This window comes from Chinchilla lanigera, unplaced genomic scaffold (assembly GCF_000276665.1).
Source record: "Chinchilla lanigera isolate Chin_1 unplaced genomic scaffold, ChiLan1.0 scaffold00025, whole genome shotgun sequence".
NCBI lineage: Eukaryota > Metazoa > Chordata > Mammalia > Rodentia > Chinchillidae > Chinchilla > Chinchilla lanigera.
The window spans coordinates 13,255,431-13,273,548 of record NW_004955426.1 but is presented as its reverse complement, the minus strand read 5'-3'; the positions used below and the strand labels follow the sequence as shown (position 1 = coordinate 13,273,548).

Below are 18,118 nucleotides of genomic sequence, written 5' to 3'. Positions count from 1 at the left end.
GATTGATTCTTAAGTATTTCATTGTTTAGATGCTACTGAGAAGAGTGTAGTTTCCCTAATTTCTCTCTCAATGAATTTGTTGTTTGTGTACAGGAATGCTATTGATTTTTGCGTGTTGACTTTGTGTCCAGCTATGCTACTGAACTTGTTAATTAATTCTAGGAGTTGTGTGGGGGAGTTTTGGGGGTCTTCTATGTAGAGTATCATGTCATCTGTGAATAATGGTAATTTCACTTCTTCCTGTCTTATCTTTATTCCTGTTATTTCTATCTCTTTTCTAATTTCTCTGGCTAATTTTTTCAGAACTATATTGAAAAGGAGTGGTGATAGTGGACATCCTAGTCTTATTCCTCATTTTAGAATGAAAGCTTTCAGTTTTTGTCCATTTAGTATGATGTTTGCTGTTCATTTGTTATAGATGGCTGTTATACCATCTATTCTGATTTTCTTCTTCTTCTTCTTTTTTTTTTTTTTTTTTTTTTTTTTTTTTTTTGGTACTGGGAATCGAACTCATGACTTTTGGCTTGCCAGGCAAGTGCTTGTGCTACTGAGCTATATCCCTCGCCCTATTCTGATTTTCTGTAGCGTTGTTTTTTTGTTTTTGTTTTTGTTTTTTTTTTTTTAATCATGAATGAGTGTCATACTTTGTTGAAAGCTTTTTATGCATCTATTCAGATGATCATGTGGTTTTTGTCTTTGGCTAGGTTGATATGGTGTATTGCATTTATTGATTTGCATATGTTGAACCATCCTTGCAGTTCAATATCATTGGTCATTTGAAAAATACAAATCTAGGGGCTGGGGATTTAGCTCAGCGGCAAAAGCACCTGCCTGGCAAGCGCAAGGTCGTGAGTTCAGTTCCCGGTACCGGAGAAAAACCAAAAAAAAAAAAAAAAAAAAGAAAAATACAAATCTAAATAACACTGAAATTCCATCTCACCCCTGAAGGAATGGTTCTCTACAAGAAATCAACTAATAACAAGTGCTGGTAGGACTATGGGGAAAGAGGAAATCTTCCTCACTCTTGATGGATGTATAATCCTCTGGAAATCAGTATGGAGATTCCTAAAAAAGAAACTAGGATTAAAGGTCCCATTCGAACAAGCTGTTCCCCTACTGGGTGTTTTTCCAGAAGAAATGAAAACATCATACCACAGCGATATATGTGCATCCATGTGTATAGCAGGACATTTTATAATAGCTAAATCTTGGAAACAACCCAAATGTCCACCAACTGAGGAATGGATAAAAAAAGATGTGGTATATTTATACAATAGAATACTACTCAGCTGTAAAGAAAGGTAAACTTGAGGCTTTTACAGGTAAAGGGATGTAACTAGAGACCACACAGATAAGTGAAATTAACAAGATGTGTGTGTATACATCTTATTGTCTTCCTAATGTAAGAAACTGAAAGAGTAAATAAGATCTAAAAGGTACAATAGATATTGTGAAAGGGCAAGAAACTACCCAAAAGGAAAGAGCAACTGGCATGTGGGAAAAGATAAAAGAAAGAAGAGAAGAAAAAGAAAAGACATGTAAATATATGCAAGATAGCTAAGATAATTGTGTTACTACTTTCTATTAGCTCATTGAAAGGAACAGTTAGTGCTTATATTGTTTGGTCAATTTTCCTTATATATATCTGGTAATCTGAGCAACTGCTTTGAAGATAACAATTTGCACTATTATAACCATTATTCATTTCCTATCATCTTGTTTTGAAATTCTGCATCACTTTTATTGTTTTTTCCCTTTTAAAATAAAAATAAGAAAGGGTAAAGAAACAACAAATATTTTGGAAAAAGGAAGACATTTCTGTGATTTATGAGTTGGTGGATTTAGAAGTGGCATTTTGAGAGAATGATTTTCTAACATGGAGCTGCAACTCTGTTCTTGTTTTTTTTTTTTTTTTTTTTTTTTGTCTAGACTTCACAGCCGAGTTTGCCAGGATCATATGGAACATGGGCTGCTGTGGGCCCAAAGGTTAGAAGACAGATGTTTTCCACAGTACATGGTGATTCTGTGGTCTGCAATGATCATGTGTGTGTTGCCACAGAGGAGAAAGCCATGGATGAACTTAACAAAAGATGAACTTTTTTCAGTCATAAGAACTTCCAGATTTTAAGATGCAGAATCATGATCCTCGCAACTTTCTGTAAGCAGATATATGAACTTCCCAAGAATTGAAGAGTGTAGAATCTGTGCACTTATTATCACATGATCAATATATACTTCCATATCAAGTAAACAAGATCATACAACTAAATCACTGACTTCTGGCACTATTGGAAATAATTGTAATTATGCCAATGATTGCTTACTTAAATTTTGAGTATAGTAAGAGAATATCTTTATGTAGTTTAATTTTTTTTTTTTTTTTTTTTTTTGGATTTTTCTCCGGTACCAGGAACCGAACTCACGACCTTGCGCTTGCCAAGCAGGCGCTTTTGCCGCTGAGCTAAATCCCCAGCCCCTATGTAGTTTAATTTTCAATGAACTAAATTTTATAGTTTATTTTCACCATAGCACAGCATGAAGAGGTGAAATAGACTATAAGTTGAGAAAGAAAAGTCCTGGGCAGGTATGTTGGCAGTGCCTGTAATCCTAGCATTCAAGAGGCAGAAGCAGGAGGATTGCAAATTAGAGACCAGTCTAGATTACCTCACATGTTTGAGATTGGCCTAGAACACAGCATGAAACTATTTCAAAAAAAATTTTAAAAACGTAGAAATATACTATTTTAAAAAATATAGGGCCAGGGATATAGCTCAGTGACATAAGTTCATGCATGACAAGCACAAGGTCCTGAGTTCAATTCCTGGTCCAACAAAAAAAAATGATTAAAAATATACACTAATTGATAGCATTTTAAGAAATAAAGGGAAAATTAGAAGACATAAAATAATACATAGATTTAATTTATACATATAGCTTAATACCAAATATTACTTGCCCGATATTATTTCCTCATATTTTATATGGTTATGTTCATAAAATTGTACTAATGTAGTGTGATAAAAATGTGTACAGTTAATTTAAGAGAATATTTCAGAATTATAATATGAAATATATAATGAAGGTAGGAGAATATAGAAATTTTCATTTAGTCTTCTTTCTGCCTTTTTTGTTATCAAGCACACAAAATACAAAATAGAAGAAACTTCCATATAGGGCTAAATTATAAATAATTTAGGTTTAAAATATCTATCATTGTTTAAAATTTGGACACAAGGAGGATAAAGCTCAGTGAATCTTCCCTGAAAAGAAGAAAAGACAAAAGAGAAAACTTGAAGAATTACGCTTTTGAAATTTTACAAATGTAGGGGACCATAAAAGGAAGAATGACTCTTCCTATTTTGATCCATTACAACAGCACAGATTTGTGATTCAGAGGACACACGCTGTCTCTCTTTCAAAGCAAGAAAAATGGCTGCGTGGTGAGATCATGACAGGAAAGGGGTGCCAGGGCCATGACCTTCGCAATTGCTTCTGGAGTCAGCCGAGGGGGAAGCCGCAGAGAGAAGATGGCCTGCATCGTGGCATAGTGGTTTCTTGCCTGGTGCTTTGCTCTTCCCAGGGGCCTCCAATTGCTTGGAGAAGCTCTAAATAGAATCTATATTACATTGATTTGTAAGTCTCTGTAGCAATACCTAAGTAAATAAATGCAGGGCAGAATTTTAACAAGAAAGATGAAAAGTAAAATGGGATAAAAGTAAACACACTGATTAGAATTTTTTGAGGTAAACAAAAGTCTAATTATATTAACATTGCATATATCGCACAGATCATCTTATGAATTCTTGAGAGACCTAATTTGAACCATAAACAATTCTTATATTTTGTAGAAGTAAAATTAACTATGAATATGCAAAAATGTTTCTTAATTTTCCTTTTAGCAGAAGCATTCCAAATTATGCTAGTAGCATAGATTAATAGACAGATTAAATTATTGATTAATTAAGTAGTGGATTGTTATTCACAGAAAGTTTCTAGTATTTCTGTTTTGTCATACTGCTCTTCACTGCAAGATCCAGCATGGCCATCAAAGCTCTGTCTCCTACAATATTTTTTTTTTCTTGTGGTACTGGGAATGCAGCCCAGGGTGTGCTATATACCGAGCACACTGCACCTCTGTGGTGGATTTCCAGCCCTGTAATATTCCTTATTACATGGTTTTCAGATAAAACTTAGCTTGTGTCAGCAATTGTCCATTCACGGTCTCCCTTTCATTTTCATACACATATGAAATGTCAGTTCACTTGAAATGCTTTCAAAGTGATGTGTTTGACACATGTCAGGATAACCTAAGGTGGTATTATGAAGAACTTATATGATAGAGAATTAATGCAAGATCATTTTCTTAATGAGCTTTGCTAACACTTGCTACAATTGAATTGCATCAAAATGAGAAGAGAGTGATTTCACATGAAATGGTAATGTCACAAACATCATTCAATATACAAACAATAAAAGTATATCCACCCATGACATACTAATAAGTTAGGGTGTGTTACTTTATTACTGACCTCAGAAAGTTATCTTTATCACTCTAATTAAAATAATGATAAATTAATGAAAAACACAATGGGTCTTGAAATATTTGGTAATGCAACACAAAATAAATCTCTTAGCAGCAATGCTCATTTTTCTTATTATTTATTGTTCAGTTTAGTAAAATCAGTAGGGAACCCTATTTATATGTTTATTATTCTTTTAAAATAAGCTAATGTATTTTATTAATATTAACATGAAATTCATATATATGTTTGTGAGCTCTAGTTTCTATGCAACATTCCCTTGGGCTCTCATTTTAATATTTGCACTAAACAGAGGACAGTTTGTACAGATTTTCATTTTTTCAAGTGAGCATTTTGTGCAAAATGGAATGATCAATTATGATATTTTCAACCACACAGCTCTAATGGTGATGCATTAATATGATCTCGAAACTGGCTGTTATTCTATTAGGCAATTAAAAAGCACTTACTGTTTATGATATTAAAGACAAAATTTGTTTATACTTTTTAAAATTGATAAATAGCAAGTAAATATATTCTCAGTTTGTGTCAACAAAGTGGCAAAGAAGAATGAACTTATAAAGGAACACAGCATTTCAAAGGTCACAGATATATGGCACGTATTGGTCAGATTTTCCTCCCAGGTGCAAAGTACCTGGCAGTACAGATTAAGGAAAAAATGAATTTTGGGCTTACTGTTTCTGAGGTTTCATTCCATGGACCAGAAGCTCTAAATCAGAAATATCGTGGCAGGAAGTCAGGGCAGAGTAAAGGTGCTCACTGCCCACCTCCTGATAGTAAGGGCAGAGACAAAGAAAGAAAGAGCTGGACAGGACAGGAAAAAGCCAAACAGAAGCCCCCATGACCTCCTTCCTATGGCCCAGCCTATACTCCTCAGTACATTCAGCCATGAGCTCATTCATGGGTAACAGATTGCAACCCGCTGATCTCATCACCTTCCTCTGAACACATTAACCTTCTGAAGGGCATTTTTAATCCAAGCAATAACATTATATTTTCAAAGTTGAAAGACTTTAGTGATTTTCCATGACCTGAATGGGTCTCACTTAGATTGCAAGTCGCTGCCACATGATATCATACGTAAGCAATTTAAAGGAAGATCATGAAGCACACTGACCAGAATAATTCACTTGAAGTTCCCTACCTTGTCTCTTCACATGTGTCAGGCCGATCCAAAGTTCATCCGCAGAGTCCTCTGCCTAAGACATTTTAGGAAATAGCTGTGAGGTCATTTGGCAACCGATCTCTTTACTATGCTGTTTCAAGAATCATCTAACTTTTCTCCTGAACTTCATCCAAACCTGTTAATGTTTAAAAAGTTCACAATAATGTCTAAGTGGCCCAGTTTTACTCGTGTGATTTGTGTGTTCTTTGCGAGTGTCAAATCAATTGAAGCTAGATCACTTCTTTTCTCATATTTAAGACAGAACTTTGATCTTTTTAAAACAAAATAAAATTTCAGAAAACTTTTACATGCCACTACACGGGTCTGGATATCAAGTGTATGTGTGGTTTTATATGACATCTGCACAATAAATCTATATGGAATTAATATTTTGGTTTCATGAAATCTAGCAGTTTAGCATAACTTTTAAAAATGTCTTTATATGTTGAAAAGTTCTTGCAGCTTCTACTATGAAGTAGTCCTGTATTCCCCAGAAAAAGAGGATCATCATCTAAAATATTTCATATGATCAATTGTGAGATTTTGTTTTTAAGAAACACTGTATAGCTAAAATTGATTTTAGAGTATTAGTATGTAACCTTACGTTTCAAAAATACTGATAAAATTTTGCTCTCAGCTCAGTTTTTCAACAACTATGTTAAAAAGTATTCTAAGGTATATTCATTTTCTAAGGTCTTAGACATTTTGTTTTCCCTCAAGTGACATATAGATTCACGAGCACTGTTGAATTATTTTCTAGCTACTTATGTGTTGATGACAATTAGCTCTGATTAGCCCCCTTTGAATAATCCAGTGTTGGTATTTTAGATAACTACAACATTCAAATTATATGGCTTCTTTGTTAATTCCCAAATCAGACTTGCTGATTTAGCCTAAAGTTATAGCCTGCTTTTGTAATAGGCATACAGTTAAATGTGTATCTAGTAACCTTCCATGAGCATAAACTGTTTTTCACTGCTCTTCATTATAGTACCTCTCTCATGACTTTTCTTGTATTCTTTCAAATGTTTAATTGTTGTGAAAAATGCTTGGTAAGTTAAGCCAAATTTCCAATTTCAGAAAATTTCAACCCACTATAAACCTCTTGACCCATTATTCTTCGTAGCATACATAAATCTTTTTGTTACAGTATACTTGCAATCATTACACAGTGCAATGAAGAGCATTTTCAGTTTCCTCTTCCAAAAACAACAAAAGAACTATAATAGCAAATGATAAGTTCAAACATAGGCAACCACAGTAATGATATTTTCTAAACATTTTGAAGTTTAAAAGCAGAGTGAGAGAGAATAAGGACACATAGATAAAGGCATAGTGGGGCATGCCTATGATCCAAAGTAACTCAGCAGGCTGAGGCAGGAGGATGCCAAGATTGAGGGCATCCTGGGCAACACAGATAGATCCTGTCTCAAAACAAAAAATAGGGGCTGGGGATTTAGCTTCGGTGGCAAAGCGCATGCCTGGCAAGCGCAAGGTCGTGAATTCGGTTCCCGGTACCAGAGAAAAACCAAAAAATAAATAAATAAATAAATAAATAAATAAACAAAATAAAATAAAATAAAATAAAAAGAGCTAGGATATAGCTCAGTGGTAGATAACTTGAATAGCATGTTAAGGCCATAGGCTCCGTTTGCAGTAAAACACACACACACACACACACACACACACACACACAGAAATATACTTATATGACTCTATATTTATACCTATATCTATATTTGTATCTACAGCCACATCTAAATCATGAAAAAGTGTTCTTAAATTTTTCGAAAAGAAAATCAGTACATTTCTATTTACTATTTTACTAATCACTATGAAAATGCCTATGGGAGAAAATATTAATTCATATCTCAAGACATTTAAGACTTTTGTTTTACCTCTTTATGTATAGAAAAATGTAAGTCTCTGTAGTAGTTTTTATTTTCAAATCAAATTTTAAAAAAATATCTAAAGATACACAACCTGTTCATATACACACACAACAATGACCGAAAAAGTTACAGAGAAAATAGTACGTACATGTTTTTCCCTTTTATGCTCAGGAAAGACATACTGGTAAAGAGATTATGAAGGTCAAACACTATTTTGAATTTCACGGGAAGAAGTCTTACCAGGAATATTTTTAATGCATCATTTCAGGTTATTCATGATTACAGGTCTAACTCAGTGAGATACTGTTAATGTTTTATGTAAAATACATGAAAATTGAGTGATGTTTAAATTAAACTGTTTCTTTCTTAACCTGTGAACCCATATGCTACTTTACCTTCATTTGTGTGAGTCTGAATATCAGATTTGATAGAAAAACTAAGCACCCTTAAATAGTGTCCTCGCATTCTAGGGAAACTGTAATAATATGCAGCAGGTTTGATTATATATGCACAGCGCATGCCAGCATTACAAGACAAGAAAACCTTAATGAACAGAGAGCTACTTTGTTGCCAATAACAGAATATTAGTGAAGACTGTAGTTATATAATTACTAGGGAATTTTATGAAAACTATTAAAATTACAACAGAATATAAACTCAAATACAGATGATATTACTACTGTAATTAAATATGTATACTATTAGTCACTTAAAATATGATGATCCGGAAAGTTCTCTCCTTCGCTATTTCCCTTTACTGCTTCACCTCTACCCTCAAACCCCCAATGATTTTCCAAATGACTTTCTCTCCCACTAGATGTCAGGCAAGAGGAGGGAATGGTAATGAATATAACAGGAGGAGCACAGTTAGTTTTTAAAGTGTTGGAATTGATGACTAAATGTAGGCAAAGTGAATAGCGATCAGGCATATGGAAGATAAAATGCTCTGTTAGTTAATTTGAGCTAAATATTAATAGCAGCAGCTGCAAGAGGAACCGTGTTCTCTTATGACAATATCAGTCTCTAGTTTATCTTTCTCTGGGAAATAGTCCCGGCATGCTTTGAAAGTTTATTTCCAAGTATGATTTCCTGAAGCAATATGCATCTTTCCTTTGGATCACTCAAAACAATTTTGAGTAGTTACTTTTGTCAAGGTTGATTGAACGTATATCTATTATTTCTTCCCAAATATAAATCTTGTGTAGTAAAACCTGTATTGCTACTTTTATCTATAAACTAGCATTAAATATTAGGAGATAGTGAACTTTAAAATAAATAATGTATGCAGGGAGTGACTGAGAAATAAGTATGAACGAATAAACAAACTTTGATAGAGTTATCTTTAGTGTGAGTACATTTCATTCCTAGAGCTATTTTCTGAATTCAGTGTATAGATTTCTCTTAAGAAGTGAGAAGACTTATAAGAAGGCTATGTAGAGACTTTGTGGTTTCTTTAATACACTAAGTAAAATATTTTGGTTAAGACATCAACAGGAGGAAGCTATAATGAGAGTATTCATACTTACTAGAAAATACAATGAAATGGGATATAATTTAGGAAATGTGTACTCTATCTCATAACATAAATATATGAGCACTTTGAACATATTATTCATATTTTTTATAATATTATAGTTCATTATGTTGCATGCCATCTGGTAAGAACTTTAAAATGCCACAACAGAAAATAACATTATCCTTGCTACTCCTTGGCCAATTCATGTTCCATGTCATCAAATTAACTATCTCTTCTACCCAAAAAAGTCCATCTTCCTTATTCTAATGGCCATGAGAATTTCCTTTTTCCTCAGGGGATATATGCATGCCAACTGTCTGTGAAGCACTTAACATCCTACACATATAATAGCTCAGTCTTTTCTGTTTTCATTGGATATTTTTGTAAGCTCTGAATTTGCGTTTAACCATACCTCACTGTGTAGAAATATGCTTTCTGGTAGCTATTAGATATGCTCACAAAATGAGTTATCTTTATATCTATGCTATTTTGCAGTATTTAATACAAGATGGAAACAAGAATAACTGTGGAATAAGTTAATAAAGTGAATATAGATTGGGATGAGTGAAAGAACATTACCACTTCAAGTAGGCATGGAGATACTTTAATTAATCAAACTTAATCTGATTAAATTAGGCAATTTGTATGTAGGACAAGTGTTATGGTTTGTGTCTGGGTGTCCCCCCCCCAAAGCCTCATGTGGTCATGGGGTAGGCTTTTAGAGTTTGATTGATTATGGGTGTGAGGGCTGCACCCGCCCTGGGGTGGATAGTTTGCATATGTAAGGGAGAGGAAGAGGCTGCTTGTGGGCCATTCCTGGCTTTTGTGCTTCTGGCCATTTCCTTGCTTGTGTGTTTTTTTGTTGATTTGGCTGCGTTCTGCCACCCTGAGCTGTAGCTCTCTGCCATGTGCCACTCTGCCTTGTAATCTGCCAAGTATGGACTGAAACCTCTGCAAACTGTAAGCAAAATAAACCCTTCCTTACTTAATTTTGGGCATCAGGTATTTTGTCCCAGCAACGAGAGAAAAGTAACCAAAACAGCAAGTATGAAGAGTCTCATCTCTTCTCTGCTTCTACAAGTTGATTTATTCATCTTCAGGTTTAGAGTTCTTATTTTGATAGTGTCCAAGCATAATGTTTCTTTGCTCCATGACCTCATGATCTACTTTCATCAGATGTCTTCATCACTCCATATCAATTACAGTATTGTTTAGATCTTTTTTCAGATTTTTCAGTGTTAAAGTTTAACACACATAGCTGTCATTCCTCAATTTGTAATTAATTTTAATATTAGTGAGTTTCTTATTTCATCATATTACTTTTCTAATACACAGAATCAGAGGTAATGATTTACAGTAGAATATGAAGCTGGAAGTGAGGTTTTATTGGAAATAATCTAGTATTTGATGCATCTAACAGATACTGTTATGGACAAAATTAAGAGTAAAATGAACAATATAAAAAGTTCTATATTAAAAATAGCCTTTTCTTAGGAAGTATTAAATGGGACACCAAGATTCTCAGTAAAAAAAAAAGAATGTCACAAGGCTTTATCCATTATATATTATCAAATGTACTTTCATTGTATTCCTTTAGGTATTTAACTGCATTTACACTTTAAAAAGTATCTTCCATTAAATTTTAAAAAGCAAAAACATATACAAAGAGAATAATAGTCTCTTTATTTTCTCTAATACTCTCTCCTACCATAGATTATTTCTATCAAGAATTCTATACTTATGAACTTCATTCATTAATCTTGTTCATAACACATCATTAAAAGGAAGATTTTTTTTCCATTAAAGCATTGTTATCTTTCTTTTTTGTCCCAGTCAGAGGACATATGTTAGCCTTCAAATGTGGCTCAGTGGTAGAGTACTTGCCTTGCATTTGTGAGGTTCTGCATTCAATCCCCAGAACTGAAAAAGAAAAAAGACACATGTTTTTATGTTTGGACTCTTTCAACACTTGGATTATTGTCTTGCAATGAAATTTTCTCCTTTCTTACTTTTAAAAAGTTTATTACTCAGCCATAAATAAAGGTAAAATTTAGACATTTATAACTAAATGGATGGACCTTAAGACCACTACCATAAGGGAGATAAATCGAACACAAGTATAAATATCGCATTATGGCTTTGATGTGAAAAACTAAAATGAAAGTAAGAACAAAAATGTACAATAGATATTGTGAACGAGGGAGAAATTGTTCAAAAGGAAATGGGAACTAGGGCACAAGGAAGGGAAAAGGAGGGAAAGGAAAGAAGAAAATGAGAAAAAAAAGGAAAGCACGGTTGTGTATTTTTCAATTGTTGATGGAATATTCTGTGGATGCCATTTCAGCCTTCTTTCTATAGCCTTCATTTGAAATCTATTTCCTTATTTATTTTCAGTCTGGATTATTCCTGAATTGCTGACAGTGAAGGGATAAAATCTTGTAATTTTACAAGAGTTTATGCCTCAATTTAGGTGTGCTAATGTTCCTTTTTTATATTTGTGTCTCGTGCTACTTTGTGCCAATGTATTTTAAATTTTTATTTCTTCTCCTTGCATGGTAAATCATAGGCAACAATTTTTGTCACTTTTTTATAATTTCTATTTAAATTCCTTATTATTTGAAGTGTACATTGTTAATCCTGCCTCATTTTGGACTTTATTTGCACGGGGTAACTTACCACCTCCTTTCATGTTTGATGCATGCATGTCTTTTGAGGCAAAGTGGGTCTCGTCCCCATCCCAGTGGCTTTGCAGTTCCTGCCTTCACCATGAAGCTCCATGAGATTCCCAACTCAAACTTGGGCTTCTTCCACATGTTTACTTTTCTAATGAAGACATCATGAAGGGAGTAAATATACTCGCAAGCCTTTTCTATGTCTTTCCCAGTGTTGGTTGGAATCAGTTTATTGAACACTTTCTTGAGGATATTTGTCCGCACCTCTGAGATGGTCATGATTTCTATCATCTTCTTCCAGGTTTGGCCGACCTGTAGGTGCTGAGTATAAGAGATCTGCCATATCCGATTGTTGCATTTTTTTGTAAAACCAACACAGAACAAAGTAAACAAATAACCGTCAGTAGTCTTGACATCAATATGAGCTTCAATCATGGTCTGCCACTTTTTGATCATGGAACACATTTTGTCACAGGTGAGATCCATGCCATGGAGGTTAGGCAGTTTTCACCCTGCACATCTTCAGTAGTCAGCTTGGATTTTCTAAATGCAACTTCATCATTCTGCAAGTCAGCAAGGCTCACTTCAAACATATGACCTTTGAACCCATCAGAGAAAATTTTGATTCCTTGAGTCCTGCTGATTACTGTTTTCCCAATATGGCTCTCTGAGCAGTGCCATGGCAGTAGGCAAGAACAAGTGCCTTACAAAAGCGGCAAAAAAGGAAGAAAGTAGTTGATCCATTTTCTAAAAACTAAAAACTGGAATGATGTAAAGGCACTGGCTATGTATTTTGTTTTTGTTTGTTTTTTGAGACAGAGTCTTGCTATGTAGTTCAGGCTTCCCCTGAACTCACTATGTCACCCAGGTTGGCCTCAAACTTTTGGCAATCATCCTGACTCTGCCTCCTAAGTGCTAGGATTACAGATATGCACAACCACCCAGCTCTACTTACTTTAAAGAGGTCTTACTGTGTCAATTTTGTAACTTGTCTTCTAGTTTTATTGTATGTCCTTTTTTTCCCCATTGTTGCTGTGTTCTGAAATCAAGTCACTTATAATTGTAAGCCTTGATTCCTTGCTTACTTATTGTGCATACTTTGAAGTTATTATGAGGGTGTCTTAATTACTTTTCTCCTGTTGCTGGCACAAAATGCCTGACTCCCAAAATTAAGGAAGGAAAGGTTTATTTAGCTTACAGTTTCTGAGGTGTCAGTCCATACTTGGCTGGCTGCAAGGCAGGAAGCTGTGGCTGAGGGGAAACAATTCATGGCAGTGGAAGCCAATAAAAGCAACAAGAGCCAAAAGGGAGAAGAGAGAAAACAAGCCTCTTTCCCTCCTTTACCCTACATGCAGGCTCCCTACCCCAGGGTGGGTGTACCACTCACACCCATAATCTCAGCACTGGACCATGAATCAACCACAAACTCAAGAATCCTGTCCCATGACTGCATGAGGCTTAGCGGGGACCACTAGACACAAACCATAACAGAGTGTTACTAAAAACATATTTTGATTATAGCAATCTATGATGTACTGATAGCAACCATAAAGATAACAAGCATATCAAACATGAAACCAAGGGAAATACACTCATTAAATATTTTTATATGGGAAGATTGTTTCTTTTCCACCGATGGAATATTTTCGGGGGTACTATTAATTAAACTCAGGATCTTGGGCTTGCCAGGCAGGTGCTGTGCTGCTGAGCTATATCCCCAGCCCTGCACATGAGTTCTTGAAATTCTATTTTCCACCTGCCTCTTCATGACTTGTCTGTAACCATACTAGTATAGTGTGGTTATTATGTGTATTGGTAAGGCTTCCTGTTTCTGGAGCAAAGTACCTGGCACTCTTTCAGAGGTTTCAGTCCATGTTCAGATGGCTGCAGGGAAACAACATCTTGGTAGCGGTACATGGTGATGCAGAGGTGCTCGTTTCATAGTTCTGTTGGAAAGAGCCAGAGAGAAAAAGGCTATGAACCAGATACAGTCCCCAAATTTACACTCTCATGACTCAGAAAGAAGAGTGCTTTGGTAACCTACCAGGTGGCTCTTACTCCAATTGATTTGACACTCCTGATCAATGGTCACATAACGTTGAATTGCTTGATTTAGTCCTCATTATAAAGATATGCTTTATGTACGACATGTGCAACAATAAGCATTTTGAATTTTTCTTTGTAGTTATTCTTACTAATCAGTTTTCTACATTATGACATTTTCCTCTGACTTTTTAACATCTCTGTCTTTCACTCTGAAGAACTTGTGATAGTATATCCTACAGAACAGATACTGTCTAAAGGCACTGGAGGCATACTGTCTAAATTTTGTGGGGGAATATCTTTATCACTCCTTTGTTGCTAAAGAATAAATTGCTGGACATAGTTTTTTTTTTTTGTTAGCAAGATTTTCTTTTTTCTTTTCTGGTTTAGCATTTATGTTTTATTTTATTTTTTGTTTTTCTCTCTTATACTGTGAAAATCTCTCCCACTCTTGAGACTTACAATGTTTCTGCTGATTAAGTCTGCTCTAAGGCAAATTGAGATACCCTGATATATGCTATTTGCTTCTTCTCTGTTACAGCACAGAAAATCCTCATTTTTCACTGCTGTGGTGAGAAATTTGTTGTCAGGTGAAGTGTGACACTCTATATGTTATTTTGTTTTTACTAAAGCATTAAGGATCTTCTTTCATATAGAGAATTTGATTATGAAAATCTTGGTGTATACTTGGTTGGATAAATTTTGACAGGTTACCTTTGATCTCTTGTACCTTGATACTTATGTCCTCCTCTAAATTTGGAAAGTTTGATATTATTTCTTTGATTGGGCCTTCCACCTTTTGATCTTCTCCCATTCTGAAGCTCAATACCTCATAAATTTGCTTTGTTACCCTTAGTTTATTGCTTTCATTCATATCCCCTTTTCTCCTCTTACTGTATTTTCAGATATCCTTGATTTCACCAATTCTTTCTTCTCTTTGATCTATCCCAATATTTATGTTTTCTCTCATATTTATCATTTTACATCATATATTTTCAGATCAGAGGCTGCTGTTTGATGTTTTAAATAGTGTCTCCATTCCTCTGTTAATTTGCACTTCCAATATTGATTCTTTCTCTGTCTTGAAGCTGTTGTGATTTCTTTAAAACAACTTCTTTCATTCTTATTCTGGAAGATCACACATACTAAATACTTCTGGACAATTCTAGTGCCTCATTTTCCTGCAAGTTGAGACTTCAACTTAGGGTGAGACTAGATGTCCAACTTTTTGTGACACGGTCTGGACTTTGAAATATGAAGTATTACTTCAGTCGTTATGATCAGATTTGTTTGTGCGTCTCTTTTCATACATTCTCAGGAGGCAGTTTAATTTCTCAGAGCCGATAGTTAAATGGTATCTCAGCTCTTAGATGTCCAAGACCAGATTCAGGGAAGGCCAGATTGGGCTGGTATTAGTTTCTGGGCACTAGAGGGAGATCCAAGCTCAGATTTGCTTCACATATGCTCTTGGCAAGTTTTTGAATAATGTAAATAAGGCGGTCTGCCCTGTCACACTTCCCCATAGAGCTAGGTAGGCCCAGCCCAGATGCCTTGCATATAGTCAGTTGTTAAGCACTGTAGGAGTTTGCCCAGGTCTAAGCAGAATAACAATATGAGAAGAAGCATCAGGGTCCTGCACTGTCTCTATGGCCATCAACCCTGCATTCCTGAACCCACAGCCTACCAAGAACAGCATCAGAGTAAGGTTGTGAGAAGACCCATTTTTAAACTTGCCTACTGTTCAGATGGACTCAGGGCACATGATAGACATCATCAGCCTCAGGTAATATGTTTTTCTTTTTAGAGGGGTGCCAGGAATCAAACTCAGGACCTTGTGCTTGCCAGGCAGGCACTTATTCTACTGAGCTATATTCCTGGTGGTAATATGGGATAAATACAAATTTGACAGTCTGCAGGCACGTGTCTCTACCTGCACGGAGGCTGTTTGAGAAGCTAGGTCTCTCCGTGGACACTGGCCTGGCTCTGTGGGTCATTAAAATCTTTCCAGTGTCAGTTTTGGTAGCTCAGCACTTAGATCTAAGGTGACATCCTGTGCTTGCTATTCTGTATCACCCTCAGCAATTGAGAGTGACCATGCTCACCACCCCAACATTGCGGTAGTGTGGGTAGTCACTCATTTGGCCACCAAGGCTGAGGCTAACCTAGGTTACACCAGAGCATCATATCCACAAGTACTATTGGTTTCAGTTGTACATCCAGGCCCTGTGGCAGCTGCTGCAGATGCAGACAAAACACAAGTCCACCTCATCCGGACCTATGTGTCTGCCCGGTTCAAGGGCATGTGTAAGCACTGGCAAATGGATAACTGTGCAGCTCAAATTTGGGTGATGGGTGTTGGAGGTAGACCTTGGCCACAAATATTGCTGGGGAGACACATGGGATACAGACGTGGGGACTCATGGCCCTGGGAGAACATCCCAGGCCAAATTCAAGGTTGGCATTGATGCACAGCAAAACTTCAGTTCTGGAGCAGGTTGAGAGGTCCATTTCTGCTTTGGTAGGGGGAATTTGGTTTCTCCTCTATGTTAGGTCTCACCTCAGTAGCACCAGGGCTGAAGTATAAGACAGCATTCTATACTAGCTTTTGTGCTTAGTTCCTCAGTGAGTGGAGTCCTGAGGGGGCAGAAGGGTGGCGGAGGCTGTCAGCCACTTGACTGCTTCAGTTCTAATGAGATAGTCTGTGGTTATTGGCCTGGAGGTAGGAAGCACAGTGCTTTTCCTGGCACTAGTTGTATGTGGCTCACTGTCTTGGTTACTTTTCTCTCTTTGCTGAGACAAAATACCCAACACCCAAAATGAAGGAAGGAAAGGCTTATTTAGCTTACAGTTTGTGGAGGTTTCAGTCCATACTTGGCTGGCTCCGAGGCAGAAGGTAGCAAACCAACAAGAGCAAAGGGGGAATGGCAGCCGAACAGCAAACAGCCAGAGCAAAACCGGAGGAATGGCAGCAAGCAGCCTCTTTTTCCCTGCCTTACTTTGTAAACAGGCTACCCCCACCTAAGGAGCGTGTAGCTCTCACATAATCTCCATGCCCTCCTCTTCCACAGGCTCAGGATGTATACAAAGTAAGTATCCTGGCTTCCTGCTGAGTCACTTAGCCAAACCTCTATACTCCCCAAGTTGACACAATGTTTCAACCGTAACATTCACCTGCTACTGGAATTGGCTTTAAGGGCTGGACTGATTCCTGTTTCCTTCCATAAAGTGACAGACATCTGTCTCTGTCATACTGAGGTTTGAGTGATGGGTAACCCCAACCCTTTCCTTCCTACCTTCTGCAGTGCCCCCTTTCTTTTTATTACATGACTAGTCGGCACTATGGTCTCACCTGGTTTCTCCGGGAAGGTAGTTTGGGGTGAGACTAGATGTCCAAACTTGTTTATTTGAATGGAGACGACCATTCAGGAGGGTCTCCCTCAGTCACCTGTTTGTTTGGACCTCATTCTGTTTTATTACTCTATTACCTGCACATGCATTTATGCACATGTGCACACTGTGATTTAAATGGAGTTTTAAGGATTTTATGCACCCTATTCCTGATTGCTGTAGCAATCAGCATAATGTTTAACATAGAGATAGCTAATGAAATGCTTCCTGAATGAATAGCAAAAATGTAAATAAATTAAGGAATTAGAAAATTTCTTAGTGGAATAATCTTCATGAACTTATTAACGTATTTATGATTCCAGATAGAGTAAAAAGGAGAATATCTTCTACATGGAAGTGTTGTTAGGAGGACAGCATTGAACTGTTTATTAAAGTTAAAATAAGACATTAAAAAGGTAATTGTTTTAATTTCTAACTTTATAGTCTTTTATGGCATCTCTAAGTGAAATTAAAATACTTTGTAAATTATTCAGGCAGAAACCTTACTTAGCAAATAAACAAAGCATAGAAGTTTGCACATGTACAAGCAGAAAATTTGGAAATAGTTCCCTTTTCTTAAAGTACATGTGTATGTGTAGATATGGGTGTGAGTGTATGTGCATGTATCAATGTCAAATATCAAATTCTTTATTAATAAAGATAAAATTATCTATATATGGCTTAGTATACATATTTTTACTTTGTAGACTCTTAATGGTCTTTAAAAGAAAATAGTCCTGTAAATTATTAACACGATACATTATCCACTAAAGATATTGGATCGAAATGTTCTTTCCTTATTCTTTCAGAAATAGGAAGAGGCGATATTACTTCCATATTACATATGTATGATATTTCACTACAATTAACAAACTCAACATGGAACTGATATTAATGGTAGC

The 18,118-nt window shown here is 36.0% G+C and overlaps 1 pseudogene; it reads right to left on the bottom strand.

Annotated features, from left to right (window-relative positions):
- Positions 1 to 11,799: 11,799 nt before the first annotated feature.
- Positions 11,800 to 13,703, bottom strand: LOC102007677 (annotated as a pseudogene).
- Between the last annotated feature and the right edge of the window lie 4,415 nt (positions 13,704 to 18,118).